Here is an 18,311-nt window from a genome sequence, read left to right on the forward strand (position 1 = left end):
TTGTTTTTAGCTTCGGCATTAGACAGCGTTAGTGTGGATTTATGCTCCCCATACCGTTGAGTATATAATGGGAGACCCAACTAGGCTGCAATCCTTTTATCCTTAGGAAGCCGATTCGGTCACCTTGCGAATGTAATACACTGAACATAGCATTCGGGGAGATTGCCTATTCGTACTTCTTGGTTCGCCAAGAGGTATTCTGTAGTTCACAGTTGCCTGGTAATCCTATTTACCTAGATCATCTAGAGCAGTCATTTCATCTTTTTGACTCATTAAACTTAAAATATCATTCGAGAACTTGTCCTTTCAAGCTCATTTCCAATCGAAAATGATAGAGTAATCTTTGTTTCTTTCTCGACTGTTAAAAAATGAAAGAGCATCAGCCTTTTATGCATCTTAATAATTGATTGCCCGCGATCCAAAACACCTTGCTAGTCTTTTTGAGACAAAATCATGAGTTTTCTTAAAAGAATATTTTAAAGCCTTGAAGTTATTTGTTCCGTTGACTAAGACAAGATCATCATGGTTGAACCAACTGGATCACCCAATTCCTCTTCCTCTCCTCTGTTTGAAAGATTGTCTGAGGAGTCGTTTCCTGAGTTACCAGAGTCACTTGAGGAATCATTTTTAGTGTTCAACCATTGTCATCTCGTCCTCCACCTACTTTCAATACTGGGTCATCTGCTAATCTTGGCCCGGAATCTCCAAACAACCCCATTTGAACTCTAGAGAACTCGTTGACCACTGATGGTTAGCTTGGATTGGTTATTTACCCTGAGAACCCTCTATTTGACACTATTGAGATATCCCCATAGCGTCCTTACAGTCCATACAACCAGTCAGGTGTTCCTTTGGAGCTATTCCCTCGTACACGTTCGATTATTCGTCGTCATATGTTTTCAAATATGGAACCCGAAGGCAATGCTCCAGTCACATCTCTGGATGAGTCCGAAGTTTCTACTCCACACACTGTTTAGGGGGTAGAATTCCAATTGGAGTTTCCTTCTAAGGGTTTCCCTTTTTTGGAAGGTATTCCTGCCAGTTTGCCACCCAACTATGTGTCTTTGGCACACTTGGTTTCAGGTACACCTAGTGCCTCATCACTTTACCATAATCCTATATGGGCATCAGGCATCAGGCCTACGTCAGGTCCATTCGTTATGAACACGACTTCCCAACAGGCTGTTACTTCAGTCCCGGTGCAACCCACCATTCCGAATACTCTTGTATCATCAATCCCAGTTACCCGTCAGACACAACCGATAGTTTCAAAGATTGTCTCTGTCAGTTCCTCCGTCCCGCTAGTCAGCGGCCAGATTGTGCCACCACCTAGGGGACAGAACCTAAATGTTTATATGGTGTTAGGTGCCACTAATATGAGCGTCTCACGAGCTCACATGCTCGGTATAAACCAGCCTTCTTCTGGTATTATTTATAATCTTACTGATCCTATTAGGTCAAGCAATGTCTAGTACCAACAGGTTCAGAATCCCATTGGTTCGTCTGGATCAAGAAATGTTCAGTATCAGTAGCCTTATGGGTCTCAGGTTCAATACCAAAATACTTATATTCCATATGGTTCTCAAGGAAGGGTTAATCAACCTTACACCATCCAATCTAGGCAATACATCCATCCTGCATACGGCCAGATTCAGTTCAGTAATTTCCCGAGCACTGTTCAAGTACCCTTGCAACAGCAAGGACAACCTCTACAACAATAAGGGTAGCCTTTGTTATCACAAGGGCAACCTTTTTTGTAGCAAGGGCTCTCTGTGGAACAGCCAGGGCAAATTATCCCACAGCAAGGTTACCTGCAACAACAGCAAGGTCAATCCTTACAATAGTTGCAGCAATTCGCACAGCAACAGATGCAATATGTTCTGCACACCTCTCAACCCATGTCCTCGTAGGGCCAACCTCTGTAGACCCAGGGACAAATTTTGCAACTGCAAGGTCAACCCTTGCAACAGCAAAACCAACCAGGCAGCAGTAACCCTTGTATACATATCAACAAGGTCAACCCTTGTAAGGGCAGGGTCAAGGTCAAGTCCTGCAAGAGCAGGCCCAAAATCCTCATGTCCTAGGTCAATAGGCTCAAAATACTGTCGCCCAAGGGAATCAACTACAAAATCCCAACGTCCAAGGGGAAAAAGTGTATCAACCTTATGCCCAAGGACTGCAGGTCTAGAATCCTCTTGTTCAAGGACAACGGGTTCATCAGCCATATGTTCAAGGACAACAGGTTCCATATCCATATGTCTAAGGTCAATAGGTTCAACTTCCTTTTAACTCATACGTTGCTTATTAGCAAACTATACCTAGACAGTTCCAAGGTATTCAAGGTAAAAGTCCTCCCTGTGGTTAAGGTAATCCGCAATGGGGGCAACCTGAGATGCCATATGGCCAAAATCTCCCACTGTGGGGCCAAAATCCTTACCAGCAGGGATGGGCTCCTCCCTATGGGCCCGCTTATCGAGCCCCCATGACTTTTAACACTCAATTACATTTCTTGGCTACACTTGAGTTGTCGGATGTATTACGCCTTACAAGTGATCTGATCCTTCATTCGTCGTACTGACCTCCGGTGTTGTCCAAGATACCAAGTGATTGCCCAAAGCTCGATGGGAAAGCTAAAGAGGATCCTTAGGCCCATGTGATGACATATCACCTCTAGTGCTCGTCAAACTCATACGTTGAATATTCCATTCGTCTTCGTCTTTTCCAATGAACCCTCATAGGTGCTGAAGCGAAATGGTACATCGAGCTACCTTGAAGTACTTACCATGACTTTAACTCTTTAACCATGATTTTCCTCATGCATTTTAGTTGTCAGTTTGCTATGAAACTGGCACCTATTTTCTCACATCTCTGATCACATCCATGATTGGAGACGTAGACATCACCTGATCAAATTTGAGATTGTTGATCAGTTGCTCACTAAATGGTTTACCAAATCATTCATAACCCCAATTTCTCACGATATAGCTATGGGTGGATGCGTCATTGAAGAGCAGGCCATCACTCGTGCCTAGTACTTGGATCTAGTTTACTCTCAGTCTGGAACTTTATACGAGTTATTACCCAATGCTCCACGGCCATCATCCGATCCCACAGCATCAAAGTCACCAGCTATTCCTCCCGTTGATGGAGTTATTGGTTTAGTATCCCAGACCCCTGCTAAAACTTCTTCCAAATAGAAGTCGGTCTCAAATATTGTACCTAATAGTTCATCCCAGAATCCACCTGGCCTTGGTAAAACCTCAGAGGTCCACGTTGTCCAGTCTACCGCAGTGGACAAATCCTCGAAAGGAAAAAAGAAAGGCAAAGGCAAAGCTAAAGCCAATGCCCTGAAACAGGGGCCTCCCAAATCATCTACTGGCAAATCTTCACAACAGAAACCTAAGTATCCCTGCCTCGTTTGCGAGGAATATCACTACACTAACGATTTTTCTCAACGATCCGAAGTTATTCGCCTACTCAAAGGGACTCCTGCTATCCTCAAAGAGTCGTTTCTGTCTCAGCAGACCCAAATGGTAGACCAACCCCGATCTGCTTCCTTCGGATCTCAAGTGTTCATGATGAGAACGCTTATTAATGTGGCTACCTGATCAAAAGACTATCAAACTCCAACTCTGACAACTCGAAAAGAGAAAGAAGATACACCTTCTTCTTCTACCTCGAGTTCTAGCCCTCTACAAATTGAGCGCCCTAACCCTGATTCCACTATGCAGCCACCCTCTCGAGGTGTACTGCGGAAATTCTCGTATAATCACAATGCCCGAGCTACTCAGCACTAGAATATTGTTGAGGATTAGGCTCAGGCGCCGTCAACCATGTCGGCTCTCGAGGTACTCCAAAGCTACCCATCGCAGTGGAAATATTTACTGTCAGCTATTAGGGGCATCAATCCCACCATTTCCAATTTGATATGTTTTGATCTAGAGAACCATGTTCCACAACTCCCTCATCATATTTCCTTTATTATTCAGGTAATCATCAATGAGAAGACCATCCAGCACACTATCATCAATGAAGGTGCTTCCACCTACATCATGTCAACCGCATGTTGGAAGGCTATTGGTTCCCCTGCACTAAACCAGTCTCTGAACACTTTGGAAGCTTTCGATGGGCGTGATTCACGACCCTTTGGTGTCTTACCTAACCTTGCCATCACCCTGGAAGGCAAGGCAGTGCAAGTCGAAGTAGAAATTGTTGATGCCAATCTCAATTATAATCTTCTACTCGGCTGAAGTTGGACTCATGACATGCATGTCGTGGCCTCCTCTTTGTTTTGCGTGATCCATTTTCCCCATCAAGGGAAAATTGTTACCGTCGATTAGCTGTCTTTCTTTGCCTCTTCCTCCTCGGATGGCAATGTTCCGTACGTCAAGCACTCTGGTGCTCCCTATGAGAGTGTGGGGGTAGGTCTCTTCAAATATTCTGCTTTAATGGGAATTTTTCCACTCCCACCTCCTCATGTTTCCTTTTTCAACATGATCTTGGTCAAATCTGATCCCTAGGTCATACCTGCACCAGATCTTGTTGATACTTGGGGCGAGGTTATGCCGCTTAGTCTCGCTGAAGTCAATTACGTGGAAATTGTTTCGGCTTCGAACTCTGCATCCTCTGATTCTCATATGTCGAAGACCTCTCTCGATATGTACTCTCAATCCCCTTGGCTTGGCACTTTGGAATCGTCTAATCCCTTAGCCAAGACCTTCCTTGCTAATGAAGGTATCATGGAAATCATGTCTCTTGAGGAACCACCATGGATCGATACTCATCATCGCTCCTCGTTCCTGCCTCACCCGGTGGTCATGTCTACCACTTTCAAAGAGTCCTCTTCTCCATTTCCACCACCAACTGTTACTCATGAAGTATGGTCAGAAGGAAATCTGGGTAATATTACCCAAACGATGCCGATTGACATTTCTATCAAACCCGGTATCATTGAACACATTCATATTGGGGTATCTTGTTCTCTGGATGAGATCAAGGCATACACTCATCTATTTCAGGAATTCTATGATGAAATGCCTGGCATTGATCCTAGCATTATGGTGCATGAAATACAAATGTAGCTGCAAGAAAAGCCTATTCTCCAACGGCTTCGCCCAGTGCACCCTAGGAAGGTCGCTGCTATTAAGGGTGATGTTGAAAAGCTTCTCAAGGCTTGGTTCATCTATCCCATCCCCCTTACAGACTGGGTTTCCAATATTGTCCCAGTGATTAAAAAACAAGGCACGATCCACGTTTGTATGGATTATCGAGATCTTAATCATGCCTGTCCTAAAGACAACTATCCTACTCCCTTCATTGATCAAATCATTGATGAATGTGCCAGGAGCGAGATATTTTCCTTTATAGACGGTTTTTCTGGTTATAACCAGATTAATATTGCACCGGCCGATTAAGAAAAGACAGCCTTTATCTACCCATGGGGTACGTTCACGTACAAGAAGCTCCCTTTCAGCCTCAAAAATGCTGGAGCCACGTTTCAATGGGCAATGTCCTACACATTTCATGATATTCGCAACATTGTCCATCCTTACTTGGATGACCTTCCCACTCATTCTCGTAGGTGCCAAGATCACCCAGACCATCTTCGGTAGATTTTTCTACGCTGCAGACACTATAACATTCGGTTAAATCCACACAAATGTGTTTTTTGCATGGAATCAAGACGACTCCTTGGCTTTGTCATTTCCAAGGATGGTATTCGCCTGGATCCACTAAAAGTTGAGGCCATTGTAAATTTACCCCCTTCATCCTCACTGCACCAACTCTAGAGCCTGCAAGGAAAGGCCAACTTTCTCTGTCATTTTATACCCAACTATTCTGGGCTAGCCATAGGATTTACCTAGATGCTCAAACAAGGAATGCCCTTTGTATGAGACAAGGTGGCCTAAAAATATTTTGATGATCTCGAGATCGTCCTCATAAATTCTCCTCTATTGCATCCACCATACTATTATCAATATTACTTCCTTTACCTAGCTGTGGCCCCTAGAACCATTGCTACGGTCTTGGTCCAAGACGACGACGAAGGAAGTGAACATGTAATCTACTACCTTAGTCAAGATCTCCTTGACACTGAAACGCATTATGCACATGTTGAGAAGTTGGCTTTGGCTTCCGTTTAGGCTGTTCAACACTTTCAGCACTATATCCTTTTACATACGACTACAATGATTTCTGAATGCAACCCTATGACCTATATCCTGACTCGTCAGCTGCTGGGGGGCAAGTATTCTAAATGGATCATCATCCTGCAAGAATTCGATTTGGTCTTCACTACGGCCAAATCTAAGAAGTCACTTGTTTTCGCCGAATTGATTTGTTCCCTTCCCTCTAAGGCTCTCCATACTGGTGCAGATGAATAGCTTCCAAATGAGACCCTTTTCCTTATTAGCACCCTTGATCCATGGTATGATGATATCATCATGTATCTCCAAACGTCCACGTTTCGGTCCACGTTGACCAAGGATGATCACTGAAGGATTCAACATCATTCCCAACCCTACCATATTATTGGCAATACTTTATACCATGTCGGTGTCAATTCAGTTCTTCGCCAATGCCTTACAATCGAAGAAGTTGAAAGAGCTCTCAATGATTGCCACTTCGGGGCATGTGGTGGTGATATGTCTGGTTATGCTACAGCTCAAAAAATCATTCGCGCTGGTTATTTCTAGCCATCTATTTTCGAGGACTACATTCTTGTTGTTCATAAGTGCCACGAATGCCAAATTTACCAACGCAAGATGCATGCCCCACCCGCTCACCTACATCTGTCATTACCATTGGTCCCTTTTCCAAATGGAGCATCGATTATATGACTTGTAACACTTGTTCAGTCAGGGGGCATGGCTATATTATCGTCACGTGGATTATTTCACCAAATGGGCCGAAGCGATGCCTACATATTCTATAGATGGTAAGACGATGGCTCAATTCCTTTTTAACCATGTTATTTCCAGGTTCGGCATACCCCAAGACATTGTCACAGACCATGGCTCCCATTTCATAGATTACATGATGGATGAGCTGACATCTGCATTGGGTTTGCGCCATGATGGCTTGACCCCATATTACCCTCAGGCCAATGGCCAAGTTGAAGCCATGAACAAGGTCTTGGTCACAATGCTTCAGCGTACTATTGGGATGCACAAGTCAAATTGGCATCTCATGCTCTTTTCAGCTCTATGGGCCTACTGAACCTCAACCAAAGACGCAACTGGTTTCACACCATTCCATCTGATCTATGGTTTGGAAGCAACATTGCCGATCGAATGTGAGATTCCTTCACTCAAGTTGCTATTGAACTCCTCTCCGAAACATCACCTCAAGAGGAATGCCTCTTATATTTAGAATGACTGGATGAGACTCGTCGTCTCACTACCTTGGTCATCGAAGCACAAAAGAAATGGGTCAAATCCCATTTCGATCAGTTGGTCTCCCCTCGTGCATTATTTTAGGGTGATATGATCTTATTATATGACCAAGCTAACAATAAGCTGGGGGAAGGCAAGTTCGAACCTATGTGGCATGGGCCCTATATCATGAAATGCGTTTTGCAGAAAGGAGCCTATGAGCTTATTGATTATGAAGAGAATCCTCTCAATAAGCCCCGAAATGGGATTTGCCTAAAAAAATACTATGCCTAGGTCATCTTGCATGGTTACTTATGTACGTTAGTGTGTGATTCATTTTTTTACAGCGTGGTTTTGTGTGATAGTTTTCAAACAGCTTTCCTGTTTACTATGCTTTTCTTGCTTTGTAGATGTCTGCAACTCCTCACGTTGGTTTCGCTGATGGTTCTTGCCATAGTACCCGGAACCTATCATCTGCAGCATGGGCTATCTGTGACCCTAACGGTGAGTTGATTGACCTTCAATGTATCTTCCTAGGTCGCACAACCAACAACATTGCTGAATACAGTGCAATCATTGAACTGTTGTCAGAAGCCATCACTCTGGGCATCAGAGAATTGGTTGTCAACCTAGATTCACATCTTGTTGTCCTTCAACTCAATGGGAAATATTCCATCAGGAACCCTCAAATATTGAGAATGTATCTCCGTATCTGTATATTGGAAAGCCATTTTGATTATCTTACATATCATCATATTCCTAGACGCATGAATACATTGATAGATGCATTAGCTAATTACGTGTTGGATAGACATTTACGAAACATGTAAAAGATAAGACAAACCATTTGTACCATAATAGATAGGAAAATACACAGAAAACCCAAAAAATAATATGTGTGTCTAAAATAACATTAGTGGCTCACAGGCCTCATACATCCGTGGCACGCAAGCCTCAAAAAATATGTATGTGTTGGATCTAGGAACTAATTATCATGGTGATCGTGAGAGCATGAGATGGCTCGTGCAACATGACTCAGCAATCGACAGATCCGATCTGAGACTCCCACCATGTGTCTCTGGTACTAACGGGAAATGTCTCCTATCCAAGCATACTCCGGGATACCATGAGTTAAGCCCTCAAGGTCCCTCGTGATCTCCTCCTCGTTTTCGCTCCCTTCTCGATAAGGGGCAAAAACATCAATAGGTTGGGGGACGCACCTGGCTATCGGGGACATACCAGCTGGCTGCTCTGGTCCAACATCTGCATTAACAAGAGAAATGTTATAAGAACATATATACCAAAAACAATTAAAAAAACTCAAAATCTCAAAATTATTTTTTTTTTTACCTTCATCATCGAAGTCCTCTCCATATGGTAAGGACATTTCTAGATCTCCATGGAAATCAGTGCCACTGTATGGGCAGTCCTCTATGAAGATATTATGTCATCGTAACCATAAAAGGAATGCAGGTTGGTATGACATATTCTGACCCCCAGTGATCCTGGGCATCAAACAACTCTAGCAAGACATCCGCGGATCACATGGCATAGGAGGATCTACCTCAGTCATATGATACTGGAACAGTGGTACTCGTTCCAGGAAGAAGGTCACAAGTATAGATCCGAAGCAAAATTGCTTCAGATTCCCCGCGTTCGCTTTGGACAACTGGCGCTTGATGTTTATCTTCATGGCCTCTACCCAGTTGAAGATCGTAGGAGCTGTGCAGTCAATAGCATAAAGGAAATTCAACTTGTTAGTCTCATGTTCTGCCTGGGACCCCGCCACTCTTTTGATAGTCAATAGAATCACCCTCAGTGTCAGATCCTGCACATTGGAAATTTCTATCTTCCCACTCTTGGATTTCAGGGCCTCAAGGCAGTGCTTGACAAGCAAGGAAGATATGCTTGCCCCAATTGGACGTGACCCATACAAGTTCACTAGCTCACCTCTGTGAGACAGTCCAGTGATGAAGTAAATATCTGAAGTTTCCAACTCCATCTCTTGGTTGCCAATGAAAAAAATCTCCCGATTAATGTCCCAAAGACTAATCAGGTATCGAAGCAACTCAAGTTGGGCCCACATCCCTGGCGTAAGGAAGAATTTGAGGAGCCCGCATCCCTGGTGTAAGGAAGAATTTGAGGAGCCCGCAAGCCCTTAAAGCCTCCAAGAAATTTGGGTCATTCATTACCTGGGTGTCAATATCTTCATGTTCTTGTTCTTTCCAATCCACCATTTTTGGTGATTCTCTCTTGCAAAAGCCATTAATTTGAGTCAATAATCATCCTTGGCACATAAAATTCAAGTTTAAACAGTCATTTTTTAAGAAAATAGGGTTTTTCCCTATCCATGGCACTAGCGCACCTGTTTTAAAAATAGTTGCGCTGATCGGTGTGGATGGCTTTATTAATCACCCTCTACCAGTGTGATTCCATGCCCAGAAATTGCGCCAACCGAGGGCAAAAAAGATTTTCAAAAACCTCCTTAAAAATATAAAAAAATGGCTAAAAGCATAAATAAATAGCATGAAAATGGAGCTCAGGGCTTCAGTTGTTACCTGGAACTAACGGCTCGTCGAATGACCTCCCGGATCTCCCGCAATCTGCTCCAAAACAATTAGGGAAAAGGTGATTAAAAAGTCTTCACAACAAAGGTAAAATGGTAAATGGTAAAAATATATTTACTTTTCCCCTTTTTATTCATTATTTCATGAAAATATCAGGTTTTGCAAATATTTTGACCTATTTTGCCTCAAGGACTCGACAATGCACTTTACCTTAGTTGTGTAGCGCCTGGTGATGGACGTTCAGCAATGATGATGAGTCATGTTTCTGCTCTTTTCTCAACTCATTAAACTCATATGAAAAGATTGCTGAGTATTTTTCCCCTTTTTGACTCATTAAAGAGAATAAAAATGGGGGGTCTACTTTCAGCTCTTTTCCGACCCTTTAAAAGTGAAAATATGGTCGAGCCCTTGTCGTTTCGAACTCGTTAATGGATGCAAAACGTCGTGCACCCAGTATAAGTTTACCCCTTTTTCAGGTTAGGAGGCACTATTTACGAAAATGGTACTCCTTGACTGAAATGGCCAAGCGATTCTCTCAGGTATTTTTTTCTACCTTTTCGGGCTCGAGAGACACAAATGTATGAAAAGGGAGCATGTGGAGTTTTCTTTTACATGTCTTTTTCAAACTCTCTAAACATGAAAAAGATACCGAGTTACACCTTTGTCAAACTCATTAAACTACTAAATGACATCGGATTCATCATCATGACGGACGTGAGCTTCTCCTTCCTAAGCTCGTTAAACTTACTAGGTCAGATTCGTCTAAAGGATGAACTTACAGTGCAATCATATGCTATCCCCTTCAAGCTTGCGATTAAAAAATAATTGGGGTACTTGCCAGAAATGGTGGGGAGAAATTTGGAATTCTATTAGTCGTGGCGGTAGCTCACTCTTGAACATGACACTCTTTGCTTCGTGTCGGGGTGGTACATCCTCCTTTGTATCGTTGACCTTCCTGGGTTTGGGCCATTCATTTTTGCCTTCCATTTGATCCCTGCCACGTCATCATGACCACCGATCCTATGGGTCCAAAAGCTACCAAACTTCCAATTGTGTTGCCGATATGTTCAAGAGTTGTCCTTATACAGTTACACTTACCTCTAATTCTCTATATCATCCAAAATCATTTTGCATCCTCTCGTCTCGTGTTAATGATGTGGGACTCATTATGGTCCTCCTTCGACACGGTCGCTTTCCATCAACTTCAGCTCATTATCCGGGAAGTTGACGGAGAGACTCCCTTCCAGTATCTTAGATCTTGCATGCCCTAATGGCAAGTTCTTCACACTCAACGACAAGTTCACATCATTGGATTTCAATCGAGTGATTTCACAGGTGTTTGACTTCAGTTCCTATATTCACATTCCGTGAATTGTGCTAATAGTACCTTGAGTACCACTGTCATTATTGGTGGTTTCTCTCGTGCTTGTTAACAGTTTACATCATTGACTAGTAATCAAGACACTTTCTAGCATGTTCGACGTCAACACATATATTCGCATGCTAGGATCTGTACTTTAATCGGGTTGTGTTGGAGCGCAAGACCCTGGACTCAGATCACAAAATTCCAGGTTGGGAAGTGGTGTAACATGGTTATGATGATATGCATTTCTCTTTCAGATGGCTGGCTACGACTAGACCATGAGTTATCATATGTGATCCTTCTCATTATTGGATGGGTACGACCATACCTTGGTTTCGTTATGATCCTCTTTGACGAATGGCTGCGCCTATAACTAGATCCATTTATATGATCATTCTCTAGATGGCTGCATCCATCCCATGATTCATGTATCATTTGACAGAGATCTCATTTTATGTATTTGTATCTGTCTTTTTTGCAGGTTTTCCAATGGCAGACCAATTCCCTGCACTAATTTATAAGGCATTTGATCCCTCACTCCAGCTCAGCCTTCAAGCTTTAGGGGGCATCTTTTACACAACATTTTGTCACTGTCCCTGTACTCCCCATTCCTTGATCCTAGAGGACCTTTACAGTGAACCCCACATGTTTTTCCTTAATGAAAAAACTCCCATTGTGTCCCTCTTCATGAGCAGACCATTTCCCTTTTGTACCATTTCCCCTGAAACTTCTGTTTTGCCCATTTTACAAGACCAGCGCTAATGGCCTTTGTCTCCCTTGTGCCGATGTGCAGAGATTAGCACTACTCCTCGCACCGACTGGAGTGACTAAGATGTGTTCTAGTGGCATCAGTCTTGTTATGGAAAGTTTTTTAAATTAGAGCCAAAGCTTCCAGCTCTAGAAGCTCTGTAACGGAAGTCTGGTAAATGGTTTGGCTGGATGGGGTCGAGGATGATAGTTTGGGCTCCTTTCCCCTATAATTATGGAACTACCTCAAGGGATAAGTCCTTCTCCCATGAGAAGAGGATCCATCTCCCATCCATATTTCCTATATAAACCTCCCTTCTTCCCAAGCACAAGCTAGTCATATTTTTTGGTTTAGTGTTGATGCTATTTTGGTTTGGAGTAGACAAGCAAGCTATTACTAGTTGTAGCTATCTAGTTATGTGAGGGAGAAGTGTTTTTTGGTTTGAAGTGAAGCCTAAAGGGAAGAGCTTTAAAATTATTGTTGTTTGAAGCCATCGTGGAATGCTAGCAAAAGTGTGTGGGAACCTGGTCTTGTCAGAGGAAGACTGCAACGTCAAGACGAATGGTTGTAATCTCTCTTTGATATCACTATATGCAGCTATCGATTGATTTCCTACATGTTTTGTAATATTAGATATTCATCGCTTAATGTTTCTTGACTTTTTAAGTAGGTTGAATTGCAATTTTCCTATTATTATGTTTTTTGTCTGTTGTTGTTTACTTGTTTCAGGGGCTTGAAGAAGGAAGCGAGAGATAGCTAGAGTGAGCAAGCAATGACATCATCAAACAGGATAAGTGACCAAGAGGTAGGCCCTCTTGATTGACTCTAACCTAAGGAAATCTTCCATAGAATGTATCTATTGTGGCTAGGCCCATTATTGGGCTAGAGGAATTCGTTTATGTCTGCACTTACAATTTTACTTCACCACAATAGGGTTTTGGTTAGCCAAGCTTCTGATAAGATTATCTTGGAGAGAGCTTGGATATTATTGTAACACGCCTTGGATTCTCCACTACATGGAGCTAGTACATCTCTTTGGAGGAGCAGACGGATGTGGCTGTAATGTTCCATTGTTGGGGCTCGTGGGTGTACATGGATGTATTGTATTACTAGAACCTACACTTCTTTATATAATAAGAGCAAGAACGTTTCATGCATATGTTGTATTGTATTCCAACTATCTTGTTTACTCTAAATGACATATGTATTTTCTTTCTTACGCATGCATGTATGGACTATTATGTATGAGAATGTATGAATCCTTTTGAAATGTGTTGATTGGTTTAACTATCACTTTGGATTGCCAGCTGACTCGCTTTCCATCTTGTGATGCATCTTTGCTCGTGCATTCCCTTCCCATCCGAGTACTGTTACAGGTTGCCAAGGGGCGCACTCATCTCAACCCACATGTGTCAGAACCTCTCATACACCTTCCTTGACTCACCGCAGTGGTCACGCACTTGCTACTAACATATTTATCTTACTTGGCTCTGTGCAAAATCATATTCAAGGCATTGATATACGACCCACTGCTAGGACTCCTACACCAAATGGTCTGAGGTCTAATTGGGACTTCTTAGTAGCAAGATCCCCTTACATGTTGGCGGGTCCAGCACCGTCAAGAGAGGTAAAAAGGAACTGGTAGAATCTACACACTTCTCAGATCTGACGACAGTGGTGCTGACCCATCCAATGGATGAGGCTCTTTTGCATCCCCAAGATGCACAATGATAGCGCCTTAAGGTCATCCAAAGTCTTCCACGTGTCGGCAACATGGCCCTTTTGCACAACCTTGTCACTCTAGATTTCCAACATCCACCTGGTACGAAACATTGCCACGTGTTGCCTCTCATGTCAACCAGTTTTCCATCAAACCATATTTCCTACCACTTACCACCTGCCACATTTGCATTCATATCCTCGTATTTCACATTCGTCGTTGTCCATGTGTCCTATCACTGTTACTTTTTGCATGGTCCTAGTATCATAAGAACCCTAGCCAAAAAGCTATTGCATGTGATCAAACGATGGAGACTATTTCTCATCGGATGGTCTCAAAGGCCCTCGCACCAAGAAGATGCACGAAGGATAGATGATCCAGGCGTTGTGGAGATGGCCACGTGTCATCTCCTCACCACATTTGCTGCACCTCTAAGCCCTTCATGGCTATGAGCTTAGCAATGCAAAGTAACACCACCTAACACCTAACGCTTATAGGGAGGCAATGGAAGGTAGACACATGTTCATACTACACACATGCCTCAAATATTTCTTATATAAGCACTGGAGAGGCCAAATTTTACGCTGCTCACGGGAATTGTTCACCGTGAACTCAAGTCAGTGTGTCGTCGTGGTATGAAGTTGTTAATCCTTAAGATCTCATCAAATAACATTGTTGTTGGCTCATCTCCAGGCCAATTTTATTACCTTTTCTGGTCTCAAGCCTTGCGAACAGGAAATTCAAGTTTTTAGCCAATGTGATCCCACACTATGGGAAAAAAATTCACTTTTTTCACCTCTATCACCACATAAATAATCCTATTTGGACATCTTAGAGCATGTGTGAAATTTCTTAACTGCGTCGTCGGTGGTCAGAACTTAGAAAGGGTCCAAAATCTAGGTTTTGTACCTACCAACCCTTAAACCTCATTCTCCCACACACTTCTCCCATTGCTAGTTTGAGTTTCAAGAAGAGCACTCATTTCATATTGTACCATCCCTAATTCTACATGTGGCACTTTTCTTCTTGCTACTAGAATTCTAGGACTAATTCATATCATGGCCTCTTCCACTCTTGACGAGGATTGCGCAAAGGGAAAAGGTGAAGATGAGGTTGTCTACTATTTTACCACTGACATCGAGGCTAGAAGACTTCTAACATCACCTCTCAAGATTTGGAAACATCCTCGTGGTTGAAATGAACATATGGATGTGTCAATTATGTATATTGAGTTTGAAGAAGCCAATTTGTAACCTCTGGAATTAATGTCAGATCTGAAGAGGGTAGAAGCAGAGCTCTGTTGGGTGAAAGAATGTGTCAGATGGATGGAAGGTAATTCTTACCCATAGGAAAAGGATTGTAAGGGTTGGATATTGTTGGAAAGGATGAAAAGAATGATCCACAAAAAGTTTTTAAATTAATAAGAAAGCATTGGGAACAATTAGAACTAGTGCAAGAAAATATCAGAATAAATAGGACAACTCATAAAGAAGTAGAGATGTTCAAGACACAGTCTAGAACAACCTTGTGGAAAATTGAGGTAATAGTCAGATTCCTAAATCACGTGACTAAGGAGGAACCTGGAAATATAAACATTGATCACCCTTGCTTGGCCACAAAAAACACCTAGGTAGAAACAAAACACAAGATGCCGGTGCAAATAGGTTAAATTTGTTCTCATGACCGAGGAGGTGGAGAAGTTTAAAGTAAGGTGCAAGGAACTGCATAGAAGGGGCTTTCCATTGTTCTTCGATGATCAAGGAAAATTGTTACCAAAAGAGTTTCTCCTGGGAAATGACACCACTCTGACAACATTTGAAGTAGTGCCAAAGATGAGGGACCAACCTTACAAGAAGAAGGTCCAACAGGTCTTTACAAGCAGCACTTCGAACCTCTATTCATATTGAAGAAACTTTTCAAAGGAAACGAAGAAGTCAATTTTAAACCTGTTACGGACATAGAGATGGTGATAACCGAAGTATGATTGGGTGACATGCTGACAGAAGAAGAGTGGGATAATATGTGGGACATATATAGATTGGTCGTATACACCGAGGCCATAATAGTACTAAAAGCAACCTCTATGTCAACAAGAAAGACAACGCTTTCGGCCATCCAAGCCAATGTAGCCACCTGACCCAGTTATCACCAAGAGTAGTAAGGAAATCAACACTGAGGAAGGAGAAAGAAGTTTGGAATCAAAGGCGAATCTAGAAGGGCACACTCTACAGCCAACAAATTTCCAATGGAAACTTCTAGAAGAAGTTAGTTACAATACAACTGACAGTTTTGTAACAAAATTGAGTGGTTTTTTATTTACGACTAGTAGTTTATGGTAGGGCCAAGCTCTTGGAGTGCCTATATATAGGCCTCATTTTGAAATGTAAAGTGGGGCGATATCTTAGTTGAAGGGGAAACTCTGCCAAAACATTTGGTGAATTGTTGGGAAGTCTTGAAGCAATTTTGGGGAAGAATTCTGAAGTAACTCTTGGGCTGTCTGTTTTTCTCATCATGTATGTGCTCATGTCACCTTTATTTTGAAGTTTACTACTAATATGAAGCAAGTTTATGCAATTTTCATGGCATTTTGAGTTGTGAACCTAATTTGTTGTGTAAATTGTGTAGAATTGTTTTTAGATCTTGGCTGAAATGAATTATAGCATTAATTTTATGGTTTTTTTAAGTTTTTCAAGATCTATCAAGTGAGATTGAAGAGTATCTTGGCTTTGTTGATGTTTTTTGCAAGGGTTTTAAAGGAACAAGTAAATTTCATAATTATATGTTTTCTAATGGTTGAATTCTTAATCTCTTAGTAATATACCAAGGTTTATTTGGCTTAAAGAAATTCTTAATTCCTCTTTTAAGTTGGATAAAACATGATTCTTCATTTTCATCCACCTTTTATTTTTAAAAAAATTCATGTCAAACCCAAGGGTCGTGAATGCTCCCACCCAGGATCAACAGAAATGTGACTCAGTAAATGACTTAATGTAATGGCATTTTTCCCCAACCTTCATCCAAAACCACTCTAAAATTAACAACAATTTTAAAACATAAATTTTATAAAGATTCGAGGATTTATTGTGTGCACCATGCACTCATGAAGAATGCTAAAAAATACTCTATGTGAACAATTTTTAGAATCACATACAATTTGATTATGTTCATTTGGTAATTACAATTATCATTTAAAGAATGTCATAATATAAATGTGCATGAGGATTTAATGTCGCACCATGCACTCATGAAGAATGATAAAAAATACTCTATGTGAACGATTTTTAGAATTACATACAATTTGATTATGTTCATTGATTAATTACAATTATCATTTAAAGAATGTCATAATATAAATGTACATGAGGATTTAATGCCATGGTTGTGATCAAATTCAACATGTTATTTCTTTTCTTGTGACATGTAAAGAGGAAAATAAGATACATGTGACTTAAATGTGTAATGTGGGTTTGTTCTGATTAATTTTTGAGTTTGAATTTCGCAATCATATATAATTTTGAGAGAATAATTAATGCATAGTTGGCCTATTTGTTGAAACCCCATCTTACATGGATCAATGTTTGGCCATGGGAAAGCACACTGGCGTCATGAAAAGGTCAAACACATATTACTGGAGTGTAGGATGATCATAATAGAAACCCAAATCTTAATCCTTGTTGATTAAATAGCAAATAGGGCCCATTTAGATGTTCTGAGGCACTGCATCATAGCACAATGTGGTGTGACTTTGGGGAGCCAACACTCACCTTCTTAGGTACTAAATGTTGGACACCTAATCCACTGAGGGTTGGTGTGGATGAATGTGAACAGTTGGTGAAGTCCAAGAGACCACTTGGAATATGAAAACCAAGGTTCATAATACAATGTATATATATATATATATATATATATAGAGAATAAAATGCATTCAACAATTTATCCTAAAGCTATTTACATTAATGTGTGTTCAGCATGGTATTAGAGTGAGTGAATCCCTGCCCTACTCAATTTTGAGACACTTGTTTTGTGATCTTTATTTATGTGTCAATTCTGTCATAATAACTTGTTATAGACATTTTTGGGAACTGCAACCCCAAGCATAAAATGTCCATAAACCAAGGGCTCCTAAGTCCCTAAAAGTGTTGTTCTAACCCCTAAAGGAACAAGGTCAACTGATTACAGCTTCTCCCAGAAGTTCTCCATGAAAAACTTTTCAGAACTGGTCAAAACTGGATCATTTCACTTGCTCCATGGCCAGGGTGCGATGCATCTCACCTTGTACACACGGGAAGTGCGTTTCATTTCAGAAAGCCCTTATATGGGGTGCGATGGACGAGAAAAGACAAGTGGCGAAGACAGTTTGCGAGGTGGATGATCATGGAATCTTCCAGAAACTTCTCCTCTAACACTTGCCTCTCAAAATCGCCCAAGGATGAGTAAGAGATCAATGAGCTCTCCAAGTGGAAGCAAGAACTATCAGAGAGAAGACACTAATCAAAAACCTAGAGCTGACTCACACCTCTGAAAATATCTATATGTAGAT

Source organism: Pinus tabuliformis, chromosome J (genome assembly GCF_031772625.1).
Source record: "Pinus tabuliformis cultivar Carrire ecotype Pingquan chromosome J, CPIR1, whole genome shotgun sequence".
NCBI classification, from domain to species: domain Eukaryota; kingdom Viridiplantae; phylum Streptophyta; class Pinopsida; order Pinales; family Pinaceae; genus Pinus; species Pinus tabuliformis.